Below are 13727 nucleotides of genomic sequence, written 5' to 3'. Positions count from 1 at the left end.
GAGCACAGGCTCCGGACGTGCAGGCTCAGCGGCCATGGCTCACGGGCCTATCCGCTCCGCGGCATGTGGGATCCTCCCGGACCGGGCCACGAACCTGTGTCCCCTGCATCAGCAGGCAGACTCGCAACCACTGCGCCACCAGGGAAGCCCCATAGACTATTTATTGACAGGAAGATTTTTCACCATGTAGTTTAATTAAAAAAAAAAAAAAGGCAAGCTACAAAACTGCATTATGGTAAGATACCATTTTTGTAAGAATATAGATATTTAAACATATATGTACTTTATGCATAAAAAATGTCTGAAAGGGTATACACCAAAATGTTAACAATGGTTTTCTCCAAGTAATTGAATTTGGACGGTTAGTTTTTTTCTTTTCACTTATATCTATTTTATATATTTTCTTCAAAATGTATATTACCAAGGTAAATTTTTTTAAGTTTTAAAAAAATTTCTGATTGGTGAGTTATACTTTTGAGTAATTATAAAATGAGATTGCAATTATAAAATAGGCTTTAACATTAAGGAGTATCTCGTTCAGATAAATGAACACAGTTTCTACTGGGTGCCAGGCCCTGTGCTACAAGCTGGCGATAGAGATGAGTTGGACACATCCTCCACCCTCCAAGAGTCTAAACCTCTTTGGTGAGGTTCCTTGGCTCTCAGTCTTGCTGGCTTCAAAAGCCCATTTGTCAGCCCATTTGGGATCATCCCTCACGTTAACCATATTTACAGAGGTTGATGAACAAACTCGGATAATGTATTAATTTGTGCTGAGAATTATCACAGTCACATGGGCCCGAATAGTATTCTAAGCATGACCAGCACATTTTTTTTCCCTGTGGGGTGAACTACATAGGGACTCAAATTATGATTAGAATGTTGTTTACTTAGACTGGAATCATACCAGGGGAAAGTAGTAACTTAAGTTTAATGCGACCTGGCATTAGTACTCTTCTCCTTAATAAACATGGCCTTTCTGATGAAACCATAACTACCACAAGTGTGAGATTCTCTCTTCCCAGGACAGTAGTAATTGGATGGACACTGCCAAAATTCATCTCAGATGCTCTTTTATAAAAATCTCTCCAGACTAACAAACCTCCATTTCCTTCCAATTATGCCCTCAGCAGATACTGTCATAATTTGCTCAGATCTGGAGCCATTCCATTTCTTTAAAGTAATTTTCGTCTATTTTCTTCTCTGCAATTTTGTATTTATGTAGTTTAACTCTGAAGATTATCTTATTTTCTTAATTTCCCTTCCTTGAAAAGGCGTCTTATTTATACGCTGACATACAACAAATTTTATATAGTAAATATATTTGTTTAATTAGGAAAAAATATTCCAAATCTAAAGGGGAAATAATGGAAAGGGTTTTTGGTGAAGAAGTTAGGAACCATCACACAAGGCCTTCTACAACTGCTCACTTGCTCTTCAACCAGTACCACCCTGGGGTAAAATTTTTATGCTCAAATATGAAACTGAGCCTCTACTGCATGAGGCAGAAGACACCGGGCCTAGCTCTCTCTCTTGAAGTGGTCATAAAGGAGTTGCCCCTTGGTGTAGCTTCCTTGGTTGCCAACTTAGCTATCCAAATTTTCGGTAATTGGAACCAAAGTCCACACAATCTACTTAACATTCTAAGAACATGGTATACCTACTGTGAATCATCCAAAAGGCAAACTAAGCACATTCTTAGGGTGCTAGCAATGCTTGTGCGTGCACACACACACACACAACTATTTGGAAATACTTCAATATTTGAGAGGTTTTTTTAAAAAGCATTCAAATAGTCATCATGCAAAATTACAAAACAAACACACCATAGAACTTATTGGCTTTCCTGATGTTTACTTTAAGGTTTAGTATATTTTGGTGTCTGTGTTGTTGTTGTTGTTGTTTTAATTTCACACAAGTTTAGGGCCTCTAAACTCTTAATCCAACCTTGGTGATACTAATTCTAGTATAAGTGTTTTTAGAACTTTTAACATTAAAACCACCAGACATTCACATTCATCAGGCAATTACATACATGTATTCTAAATTTCAACATGTTTCAGCCACTGGAACATTCTTGACTCCTTCTAAGAAGCCATAAAAAGTTTTTCATATCTCACTTTCATCATACACCAAAATAGCTCTTAAAGTTAATTTTACTTATAGTTAGGGTTTTGTGCCCAAAACCCAACACCTAACTATTAATCATTATTTTCTAAGTATTGAGAGTACAGTATAAAGTACCAAACTACATGTCAAAACCTGGTCCCTGCCCCAAGGCTTATGACACAGATTACAAAAACAAATCAATTCAGACTATGCACTGCATCAAATTAAAAACAAGGCTAAACTTGAAAGACACAAACTTCAGGAAACTTTTTTTTGTAAATCCCTAAGAAGTTACCAAAGTTCTAACCAGAATTATTTGCTGGTTTGAAGGTAGAATTTTGTATTTTTGTTTTAATCTTCTAACAATGCCACTGTTCATGGGAAGAACATTTAACTTAAGAAGAGAACACTAGAGTTGTAATATAATTTCAGTTACTCTCTCGTGTTGTCCCAAATGAAAAATATCAAACAGCAACATAAAACCCTTTGATATTACCTAGATTCTCCTCAGTCATCTCAGTGAACTAAAATATATCAAGCTGTTGTAAGAAGAGCCCCAAAGATAGTAGAATACTGCAAACAGATTTTAATACTTATTTTTCTTTCATTAAAAAAACCAGCCATCACTACCAATATGTCTGCCTGACAAAAATATTGCAGGAGACATCTTTTGTGGTATCTGTCTGTTCCTATTGCTCCTCCTTTCCCCTTGGCCTCCAGACACTACAACCCCAAAATCACAAGAGTGGAACTGAGTCAGACTTGTTTATACAGCTTGACCCCACCCCCTTGACCACAGCTGACTGGGCTAGGAGTGGGCACCTGACCCAAGCTGGACCAATCAGAGTCTCATCCCAAGGAATCTGAAATTAGAACTGAGCAATTCAACCTTTCCTTAGGTGACTAGATCTAGAACATGGAGGTGGGGGTGGGGTGGGGATGAGGTGAGGGCATCTTCCACCTTGCGAGGAGAACTGGAAAAGGATAGGAAGTCAGTCTACAGAGAGAAAATGAAGCACAAGTGCAGAGATGAGAAAGAGAGGGTGCCTATTCAGCATTCAACACTGTACCCTCCTATAACCTTACATAGTTTTTTTTTTTTGCTTAAGCCCTTTGAGTTGACTCCTGTTATTTCCAACCAAACATCTTAACTCAACCTGGTCACTCTGACATGGAACTGAGAGTTTTATGTTTCCTTATACAAAGACATAAGAAAAGCGTTTGCCTAAATTATTAGGGTGGGACTAAGTCCCTTTGAAACACATGGAAAAAATCTCACCATGGTGAACCTATAGGTAAAGAAGCTTCGTTCAGTAGACTTCATCAAAGGAGCTATTCTCTGTAGGAATTTGATAAATATCCTTGCCCAGCATAACATTATTTTCAATGTATCAAAAGCCTTAGAAAACATTGAACTTAAATTTGTAAAAACAAAGATTTTTATTATGTTTTAAGAGTTCTACTGCATATAGTACTATACAATGAAAACAAACTGGGCCTCTCCTAGGTTACCACCAGCAGCTTGTGTTCAAACAGGTCATACAAAGTAGTAAAAGATAACTTCTACAAAGTAGTACTATTAGTACATATATCTTAGAAAAAAGTTTTAAAAATAGAACTTGCAAAAGAACCACCTGACTATTCTGATCAGGTAGGAGAATCTTAGAAACCTCCTCAAGGACTCCTGAGAATTACTCAACAATAATTACCTTGCTGAAATGTAGATGACATTATTCTGTTATAACACTTACTTTTTCAGCATCCAGTGACATTTATTGAGCATCTAATATGAGCAGGCACCATGATATCTTGCTTACTGCTATATCCTCTTCGCTTAGCACATTCTTGGCATATAAAAGGCACACACTAAATATTTCTAGAAAGAAAGAATACTGAAAGATAAATAAGAATCAATCCATGTTATCTGGTAAGTAGAGAATAAAATAATCTGTCCAATGAGACAATGACTAAATGATGATTTTAAAACAACCCTCTTTTGTATATATTAAGAATTCATATGAATTGGTAAAATAGGAATACCATAATATATAAATGGACAGAGAATGTGAATAGTTCATAGGGGAAAAAAATTAACTTTATTAATAAAAAGTAACAAAAATGTTGATCATCAGGACTGATCTAAGAAAAACAAGTTGAAAGATTACTTTGCCTAGTAATTAAAAAGTTTAAATATAAATGAAATATACTTTTGATGAGGGTGTAATGAAACTGGTATATTCCTATGCTGCTATGGCAGATTAAATAAATATATTTTTGTAGAAACTATTAATAATTAAGTTCTGAGAATTAATTCTAAGGATGGACACCAAAAGAAGAAAAAATGATATCTATGAAAATGTTTACTGTGAAATGTTTTTTATATATGTTTAGGTGTTTAGAAATTACATGTTGGGACTTCCCTGGCGGTACAGTGGATAAGACTCTGTGCTCCCAATGCAGGCGGCCCAGGTTCGATCCCTGGTCAGGGAACTAGATCCCACAAGCATACTACAACTAAGAGTTCGCATGCCACAACTAAGGAGCCCACAAGCCACAACTAAGGAGCCTGCCTGCCGCAACTTAGACCCAGTGCAACCAAATAAATAAATATTTTTAAAAATTACACGTTATTTATAATAATAAAAAATTAAAATCAGCCAATAGCAGGAGAATCCTTAAGTAAATTATGGTACTTCATTCACTACATAATATGCACTTTTTAGAGAAGATAAATATGGGGCTTCCCTGGTGGCGCAGTGGTTGAGAGTTCACCTGCCAATGCAGGGGACATGGGTTCGTGCCCCGGTCCGGGGAAATCCCACATGCCGCGGAGCGGCTAAGCCCGTGAGCCACGGCCGCTGGGCCTGCGCGCGCGTCCGGAGCCTGTGCTCCGCAATGGGAGAGGCCACAGCAGTGAGAGGCCCGCGTACCGAAAAAAAAAAAAAACAAAAAAAAAAACTTCACTGTTAAAAATCCTAACCATCATCCAAGTCTTTAGCAAGTTGTAGTAGTAACATCAAAGATCATGATCACAGATCACCACAATAAATAATAATGAGAAAGTTTGAAATATTGTGAGAATTACTAAAATGCGACACAGAGACACAAAATGAGCAAATACTTTTGAAAAAACATCTCCGATAGACTTGTTTGATATGCAGGGTTGCCACAAAACTTCAATTTGTAAAAAGGCAGTATCTGTGAAGCACAATAAAGTGCAATAAAACAAGGTACATCTGTAGGTGTCAAAGGAAGCCCAAGGCCTTTTCCTGGACCCTGACCTCCCCTATTCCTGGCCTGCTTTTATCTGTTTTTATATTCAGAAACTAGGGCAGCCTCAGCTTGGTTTCCCAGGTTAACTTTGACTTTAGTTCTTTATGCAAACGACCAGTCAGCACATCTATTCTTTTGTGTGAGCTTTAAGAGGAAAAAGAAAGTAAAAAAGGGACAAACCTTACTTTCCATCTATTTCTCAGAAGGGATAGAATCAATGTGACAGTATATAAGTGTGTGTGTGTGTGTGTGTGTGTGTGTGTGTGTATCTGGTAGTGGCACGGAAAGACTGTGAGGTTGTGTTATTTTCTACAAGAGAACAGAAGAGACACCCTAGCTGGAAAGTACAGTTGCTAACAGTAGAGGCAAACTAACTCCTACCAAAGACAGAAGGTAGAGGGGGCACAGCTTTAGAACCATACTACTCATCACTTCTATCTCCAGATGCCCTGAGGATCAGGAGGGTAGAGCCAGGTTTTTCTGGTGTTCAGTGGTGGAACACTGCTCCACTGCTAAAGCACATCTTACATGAACCCCAGATGGTATCATATAGTTAAATATACATGTAACTGGAATGCCAGAAGGAGATGAGAGAGAATGGGGCAGAAAATAAGTATTTTTAAAAATAAAGGCTAAGATTTTTTTTAATTTGATGAAAGACGGAAACTTGCAGATACAAGATTATAAATGAACACACGCAGAATAAACACAAAAAAGTTCACGCTGATGTACATCAGAGTCAAATTACTGAAAGCCAACGCCAAAGAGCAACTCTTGAAAGCAGCAAGAGAAAATAACATATTACACAGAGGAAAAAAAATGATCTGCTCAACAGCCAACAGTCATCTGAAACCATGGAGGTCAGAGAAAATGGAAAAACATCATTAAAATGCTGAAACTAAAACCCCTCCCCGGGCTTCCCTGGCGGCGCAGTGGTTAAGAATACACCTGCCGACACAGGGGACACAGGTTCGAGCCCTGGTCCAGGAAGATCACACATGCCACGGAGCAACTAATCCTGTGTGCCATAACTACTGAGCCTGCACTCTAGAGCCCAGAAACCACAACTACTGAGCCTGTGTGCCATAACTACTGAAACCTGCGTGCCGAGAGCCCGTGCTCTGTAACAAGAGGAGCCACCACAATGAGAAGCCCACGCACTGCAACGAAGAGTAGCCCCCACTCGTCGCAACTAGAGAAAGCCTGTGCGTAGCAACGAAGACCCAATGCAGCCAAAAGTAAATAAATAATTTTTTTAAACAAACAAATAAATAAATAAATAACTCTCCTGTCAATCCAGAACTCTATATTCAGGGGATATATCATTCAAGTATGAAAGCAAAATAAAAATATTTTCAGATAAAATAAAACTAAAAGGATGTCTAGCCAACACACCTGCACTATAAAAAACACTAAAAGAAGTTCTTCAGTTAAAGAGAAATATTATCAGATGGAAACTTGGATCATCAGGAAAGAATGAAGCAAATCAAAAATAAGTATCTGAGTAAATTTAAAGACTATTTTTTGCCCCTTTTCTCTTAATTTCTTTATAAATTGTTTAGACCACTGTCTTGGGAGATTTATTACTAGTAGAGGTATTACATATGAGCTCCAAGCTCTTCCTACTCTATATTTATCTTATGAGATGCTTAGAGTCTGGAATTGCTTCTGTACTCTACTCTAGCCTCTTTCCATTACTATGAATTTTTATGTGGGTTGACTGGGTAGGAATGGGGTGAAGGACAGAATCTTTGAAAACTAAAAGAAACAGAGATTGCTAGAACATAGGATATAAATGGTTGGGAGGGAGGATCAGTGCAGGGAAGGAAAACAGATTGAGATTAAATGCTCCCATGGTAAAAGCTAGGTTACCAGGAACACACCTTGAATCTATCCTAAATTGTGCCAGAACTTGGGGAAGAGAAATGCAACATACCAAGCCCCCTACCTAACTTCTCACCCTACAATAATTCCTAAACTTCTTTAGACTTGGCAGGTACATCTATATGCCTTAGGTAGTACTTAGTTCCTCCAGGTATCTGATTTCCAGTTGGTGCTGGAGATGAAAAAAAGAGATGGTGGGATTTGGGAAATACTAAGGAGAGAAATTATAGATACAGCTCCAAGGCGTGCCCTGTGGAGAGAAGAGGAAGTCAAAGAACTGGGATGGTGGAGGTACCACCTAGGTGAATCATCAATGCTGAAGAGTAGGATAGGATGGACAAACTGGCCTCAGAGCTCTGAATGGAACCCTGAGATATAATTGTTTTAGTGTTTGGGGTACTATAGGCTCCCAGTTGTATTCAGGACGTCAATTTCCATCAGAGGTTCTTCGCTTCTTGGTCTATTTTACGAAGTCTTTAAAAATGTTTTTTACTTCTTTATAACCATTCCTTTCTATAAAGTTCATTTTTGTCTTGCCAAGGATTTGGCTCCTCCTTCAGAAAGAAAGAGGACTCAGGGTGAATTGTATCGGGTCCAGAACCCAGAAACACAAAAGACATTGATCAAATGATGGGAGGGAAATGGAGACTGGCTAACAATCTGCCTATCGGGAATTAAAAACAGGTTTCACCTTACAAGCCAACTCTCTGGAGCACTATGTTGAGAAGGATTCAGAGGCCTGGACTGAAGTAGAGGCTCTGAAAGGAATCACAATTAACTGGTGATGTCTGTCATGGGAATGAGACCATGTGCTCAAGAGTGCTATCTCTAGCTTGGGTGGTTTGTTTGCAGGCTGATTAGTCCCCAGCAGATAAGCGATAGACTGACACTTCCTGGGCTAATGCAAGGGAGTCAGGTCTCTCTGTGTCACTGAAGCTCAGGACCTGTCTGTCAGGTCTTGGTCAGGTCCAAACCTAAGGGTTAGGAAAAACACTTGAGTGTGAGAGCGGGAAAAGCCTGTTTATCATCACTCATGTTTGCTAAGTTCCTCACATGAGTTGGTTGACTAGTTCAGATAGGCCTGGGCTTTGGAGTCATGCCTCTCCAGCCAGCCTTGCTACCTTCACAGGCCCCAACAGGTAGAATGAAAGCAAGCCATGGGATCATCTGATCTGCACAGACTTCTCCTTTTCCAACAAGTCATGGGGATATGAGTTTTGCACATGGGACCAGCCCCGCCCCTGCCTCTGAAAGCCAACAGAACTCTTGGGTCTCGGACCCCCACTCTGTTATGCCCAGAGGAACCACTGACTCCTCTAACCCCAACTAACAAAAAGCCTTTCTCTTGAAGGAGCGCTGTGTCAAGGGCAAGCCCTCCATAAATGGCGGTGACTTGTGTTATCTAGTCTTTTGCGAAGAGGCTAGGAGCTGAAAGGGGAGAAAAAAGAGACACTGAATTTGAGCTTCACCTGTCAGGCAGCTATCAGGCGGGAAAGAACGTCCAGCATCCGCAGACCCGCAGGTCGTGGAGTTCACGGAGAGGTGACTATCTTCTTACTGCTCAGCCAGAGGCTACGGGGTAGTTGCTCTGCGCGTGGATGAGGGTTGGAAGGCCCCTTTCTTGCCCTTTTTTGTTTGTGATGGAGGAGGGTGAGGAACGCTGCATGGACGACCGTTGGGTGCAGTGAGTCCTTCTGCGCTACCTGAGGGGAAGGCCTGTAACACACCCATGAGCAAGGGTGGGAACAACCTCCTCCCGTCCCACTCCCCATTCCAGGGGAATCGAGCTCCCAGGTCGGCGAAGATACTGTAGTGAGTGAGAAGGCTCCAGGGAGAGCGCCACGGGAGGGGCAGCAGGCACGCACCATACACCGTTTGGCCCTTTTCCAAAACTGTGGGGTCTGCGGTGGTGGGAAAAGCACCACCCAGCCTCAACATGTCACCTCGCGGAGGAGGAGCCAGGTGTGTCGGCGCCCCTCCAGGAAGGGCTGCCGCGTCCGGGGCTTCGGGGCTTCCCCGAGGGGAGAGCGGAACACTAGGACCAGGCCCGCGGGGTCCGCTGCCCTGGGGCTCTGGGGGTGAGGAGCCGCGCCCGGGCCAATTTCGGGTTCCCGAGGGTGGGAGAGTCGGTGCCCGGCAGCGGGCAGGCAGTCAGCTGCCCGGACCGTCGCCTCCCACCCCGCCCCCCGGCTTCCTGCGGAGGCCGCGGCCGCCATGTTGTGGGGCTGAGGCGGCGCCGCGGAGCCCGAGCGGCCGTGACAGGCTGCGCAACAGGTTCGTTGGCGGCTGCCTGACTACGAAGCGGGCGCTGCAGCGGCGGCTGCTGGGCAGGGTCTCCCGGCGTCCGCCCGTGCCCGCGCCGCTGGTGCCGAGGGCCGCGGGGCCGCGCTGTGACGTGCGGGAGGCGCGGTGGCGCGCCAGGTGGGTGAAGCTGCTGCCGGGCCTGCCGCAGGGCGCGGGGCAGGTGCGGACGCCGCCGCGTCCGCCGCGGGGAGGCTCGCGGGCCGGGCTGGGCGCCCCGCACGACGCGGACGGGCCCTCGGGAGCCCGGGCGGCCCCCGAGCTAGGCCCCTGGCGGGCTTGGCGGCGCCGGGCGGAAACCTCCGGCGCCGGGTTCCTGCCCCCGCGGCGGAGCCAGGGCGGACGAGGGGCCGGGGCCGGGCTGCCCCTTCTCCACGGCCGAGCCCCGGCCCCCGGCCGCGGCCTCTTCTGGCAGGTGCGGACGCCGCGGCGGGCCGGGGGCGGCGTGGCCCCCTCGCTTTCGGGGTGCGGGCAGAAGAGAGCCAGCCCTGAGGGGCACCCGCATGCTTCCTCGGAGCCCCATTTTATTTTCACGGAGTTGGTTTTCCTTCGTGGTAAGGGTTGGTGCGGAACGTCAGGTGAGCCGCATCCCGGTGCGTCAAAGTAGCCCGAGTCACGAGAGGCCAGTGGGCGGATGCTCGGCGTCCACCGCTCACCTTAAACCAAAGTTGGGAAATGTTGCAATTTGACTTTAGCGTTATTGACTTCCAGGGTGTACAGGAAGCACTGAGAGATGTAATCTCTTGGACCAGAGTAAAGTTTATTGGTTTTATAATTTTTTTTAAAAGACGCCTGCATATGCATAGTGAATGGGTAAACCGAGGCTGAAACTGCAGATGGCTTTGCATTTTGTAGAAAGATGCTGTATTTGGATTTATTAATCCTGTGCTTTATCGTCGAATGATTGCTGATGGCAAGTATGCTTCATTTGAAACTTGTATTATTTAGGAATTAGGAGTATTTTTGATGGAGCCATCCGCTTTGTGATAGGAATTAAGGTTAACACAAAAATGTTTGCTTTACTAAATGCTCTAGTTTGTTTTTACTAGTGTTTACTTGCTTAACCAGAAATAGGCGAGGTGTGCCTTGAAATTTTATGTTGTCCCAGTCAGCTTAATTTTGGTAGCCTAGACTCTGTAGGTTAAGCCTCTTAAGAAAATTAATTGCCTCTCTCCCTGTGCTTGTTTGCCATGTTGTTAATCAGTGGTAAAACCTAAACGCAATCTGGAAACATCAAGTAGAACCTTTACATAAATTAATTATGACGTCCCTCAAAATTTAAAGATAGTAGCAATTCTGATGTGCCGTTTCTTTGGCTGTGCCTACGATTTTCTTGTAATTTCTTTATTTCCCCCAGCTTTACTGAGATATGATTGACATATATCCTTTATTATTTCATAAGTATGTAAGGTGGAAGTTGTTTTTAAAAGCTTCGTTTAAGGACAAACAGAATTTTGTGGTTTTTTTGGAGGACATGGAAAAAATGTGCATGGCTGCTGTTTTAGTGTAGTATTAATGAGCCTCAGAAAAGGTTGCATTTTATACTTTAATGCATGTAATTGTTCCTTTTGTTTACCTTTATAACGAATGATAGAATTGTCTGAGAAAACTTGACCTGTACTGAATTATTGAGCAGGGAGGTACTATTGTTAGTTCAGCACATCTCAAGGATAAAATCCTGATCTCTCCTGAAAATGAGGAAATGTGTTAGGCATGTGCTGGGATTGGAATTATGGTTTTAAAAATTTTTGTATTTTCACAAAATCAGAATAGTAAAAGGAACCTCTATACATCCGTCACCCAAACTCAGCAGCTTTCAAGATCTTCTTTACCCATTTCTTTCTTTCTTCCTTATCTTTATTTTTTAGTTTTTTCACTCTATATTCTTATCATATCTCTTTTTTAAAGTGGAAATTTTCTTACATAACCCTAAGATTTTTATTTTATTGTATCTTTAATGCAGAGTTTCACAAATTTCTTTCTAGTAAGACAAAAAGACCATTATTGGCCATCTCCTTTTTCAGCTCCTTTCCTCAGTATTAAAATGTATTTACCATTCTTGTCATTTATTGAGCACTTACTGCCTGCCAGGCCCTGTGCTGTGCTATATAACCATTTGAAGCTCACAAAGACCCTATGAGTAGTTCTTTTCCCTCCCATCAAATAGATAAATGAAATGTTAACCTGAAGGTTAACTGACTACTCTAGGTTAACTGAGCTGCTCTAGGTCACTGAGCTAGTAGGTACAGGAGCCAGGTTGCAAACCAGGATCCTTCTAACTTCAGCACCTGTTCCCGTATCTGGTACACTCATCTTAGTTCAGAAATTAAAACAAAAACAAAAGGTGATTTGGGCATTCGATAAATATTTGTTGAGTAGATGAATGAAAGTACATATATTCCATGGATAAGTAACTAGCATTTTTATATACTATATTTACTTGTAAAGCATTTATATTAACAAGTTCCAGGAATGATTCAAAATTAATTACATTTCTCAAAATGTGGTATTTTATTACCATACAGCAGTGCATTTTCTTGTTTTTCTTTTTTATATTCTGATCTTTTCAATACCTTATTTATGGAAAAATGTATGGAATAACTGTTTATGAAGAAAAGCTAAAAAAAAAGGCAGATTTTTTTTGTGTGTTAATTGTTAAAGGTGGATTCCAAGTATGAAGTAGAAAAATCATGTTTAGGATTAGTTCTGTAAAAGAATAGTTTTAAAGATGAAGATGCATCAGAAACGCTGTATCTTTTACTTGAGTTCATTCCTGACTTTTTATCATCCTTTAACTACAGAGCACAGCGGCTAATGTTAGAGTCCTATTGAGTAGAGTGTGCATATAGGTATTGTTGAGAAGGAGGAACTGAACTGGCCTTAAAGGATCTGAAGGCAGAGAGGAAGTGGGGGAGGGGGGAGGAAACTGAGCAGAAATAGAAGTAGGGCAGTGAATACATCAAGAGATAATGTATTTTTACAACTCTAAGAGAGCAGCATATTTCATTTGCAAATGTATTATTTTGAGAGATTCACTTAAAAATTAATTTCACAGCTATATTAGGACACTGAATGATTTATTTATTTGTGAAGCTATTTAGCAGTGGTTATGGTAGACATTTAGGGATCTAATACCAGATGGCAGACATTTAACTTGTTTAACTTAAGCAACAGTTTCATGTTTTCTAGATCCTTTTCTTCACTAATACATATTCATTTTATGTGTTTCAATGAAATTTTTATTTATTTTTATCTTAACTGTGGTAGGTAAGAGCACAGGCTTTCAAGTTAAGCCTCCTGCTCCCAGCTTCAACACTAAATAGCAACCCTGAGCAACTTATTTTAATTTTCTAAGCTTCTGTTTCCTTATCTGTAAAATGGGGGAAGTAACATTACCAACTCATAGTGCTGTTGTATATAATATAAAGTGCTTAGCACAGTGACTTCTGCTTAGTATAAGTGCTTAATAAATGTTACCTGTTATTATTCCAACTTACGTCGATGAGAAATTTCAAAACTAAGTCTCCTTTTTATTTTTTATTTGTTAAAAAAAAATTTTAACCTAGTAACTGGAAAAGAAATTAGCTTTTTAGGCCTTAATTTTTTTTTAACATCTTTATTGGAGTATAATTGCTTTACAACGGTGTGTTAGTTTCTGCTTTATAACAAAGTGAATCAGCTTTATATATACATATATCCCCATATCTCCTCCCTCTTGCATCTCCCTCCCTCCCTCCCTATCCCACCCCTCTAGGTGGTCACAAAGCACCGAGCTGATCTCCCTGTGCTATGTGGCTGCTTCCCACTAGCTATCTATTTTACATTTGATAGTGTATATTTGTCCATGCCACTCTCTCACTTCGTCCCAGCTTACCCTTCCTCTTCCCGGTGTCCTCAAGTCCATTCTCTATGTCTGCGTCTTTATTCCTGTTCTGCCCCTAGGTTTTTCAGAACCATTTTTGGTTTTGTTTCTTTTTAGATCCATATATATGTGTTAGCATATGGTATTTGTTTTTCTCTTTCTGACTTACTTCACTCTGTATGACAGACTTTAGGTCCATCCACCTCATTACAAATAACTCAATTTCATTTCTTTTTATGGCTGAGTAATATTCCATTGTATATATGTGCCACATCTTCTTTATCCATTCATTTGTCGA

At 41.4% G+C, this 13727-nt stretch overlaps 1 protein-coding gene and 1 long non-coding RNA gene across 7 annotated transcripts in view; one reads left to right on the top strand and one right to left on the bottom strand.

Annotated features, from left to right (window-relative positions):
- Window positions 1–3026: 3026 nt before the first annotated feature.
- Window positions 3027–8823, bottom strand: LOC114487350 (uncharacterized). Its single transcript, XR_003682388.2, has 3 exons — window positions 8736–8823; window positions 3861–3985; window positions 3027–3106 (listed from the first exon to the last, which is right to left on the bottom strand). It is a non-coding gene; the product is annotated as an uncharacterized lncRNA (long non-coding RNA).
- Window positions 8824–8844: 21 nt separating this feature from the next.
- Window positions 8845–13727, top strand: part of ITSN2 (intersectin 2) — a 124997-nt gene continuing 120114 nt past the window's right edge. Inside the window, exon 1 of one of the 6 annotated variants that reach the window (XM_055089067.1) lies at window positions 8845–9228. The gene's annotated coding sequence lies outside the window, so the exon portion shown is untranslated. Of the gene's footprint in view, window positions 9229–9410; window positions 9688–10055; window positions 10146–13727 lie in introns of those variants that run through there. The other 5 variants (XM_028496981.2, XM_028496977.2, XM_028496982.2 and 2 more) reach the window with 5 other exon arrangements.

Source organism: Physeter macrocephalus, chromosome 12 (assembly GCF_002837175.3).
Source record: "Physeter macrocephalus isolate SW-GA chromosome 12, ASM283717v5, whole genome shotgun sequence".
In the NCBI taxonomy this organism is placed as follows: domain Eukaryota; kingdom Metazoa; phylum Chordata; class Mammalia; order Artiodactyla; family Physeteridae; genus Physeter; species Physeter macrocephalus.
The sequence above is the reverse complement of the archived record's forward strand: the minus strand, read 5'-3'. Positions and strand labels throughout refer to the sequence as shown.